Here is a 705-nt window from a genome sequence, read left to right on the forward strand (position 1 = left end):
CCATACAGCAGTTCACATATACTTTGTCTCATGTCATTGACCACAGTTTACCACAATGCAACAGCTCCCCTCCCACTTCCTCCCCACAGTTACCTGTAGAATGATTCTTTTGTGTAGTATGTTATGTCAATTGAGCTTGATGTCTCTTGTGACCAGGGCCAACTACTTGCTCCCTCGGGGCAGCTGGCTGTGGCCAAGAAGCCACTACAACTTTGCCCCTTATCAACTCCACTATACACCTGGACATTTTTACAACACATACAAATATGCATGTAGAAACATCGTCTGCCAAGCCTGTACTTGGTCATGGGCACACTCCCCACTGCCTAAACATACCTGATCATTCAGCCTAGATAAATTAAATTTGAAAATGAAATTCTTGTGCTCATCAAAAGACTTCTCCAAAAGAGTAAAAAGACAACCTATAGACTGAGAAAAATATTTGGCAATGAACTATCTGATAAGAGACTCATCTTTAAAATTTATAGAAAACTGCAACTCCTCAACATCAAAAAGACAAACAATCCAATTAGAAAATGGGCAAAGGACATGAACAAACAATTCACTAACGAAATATTCAGGCAGCCAACAAACATGTGAAGAGATATTCATGATCATTAACCCATTCAAACCAAAATCAAACCAAACTCACTGCCGTCGAGTCAGATCTGACTCATAGCAACCCCTCCTTGGGTTTCTGAGGTA

Source organism: Orycteropus afer, unplaced genomic scaffold (genome assembly GCF_000298275.1).
Source record: "Orycteropus afer afer isolate SDZICR_OR568_19922 unplaced genomic scaffold, OryAfe1.0 scaffold00002, whole genome shotgun sequence".
In the NCBI taxonomy this organism is placed as follows: Eukaryota; Metazoa; Chordata; class Mammalia; order Tubulidentata; family Orycteropodidae; genus Orycteropus; species Orycteropus afer.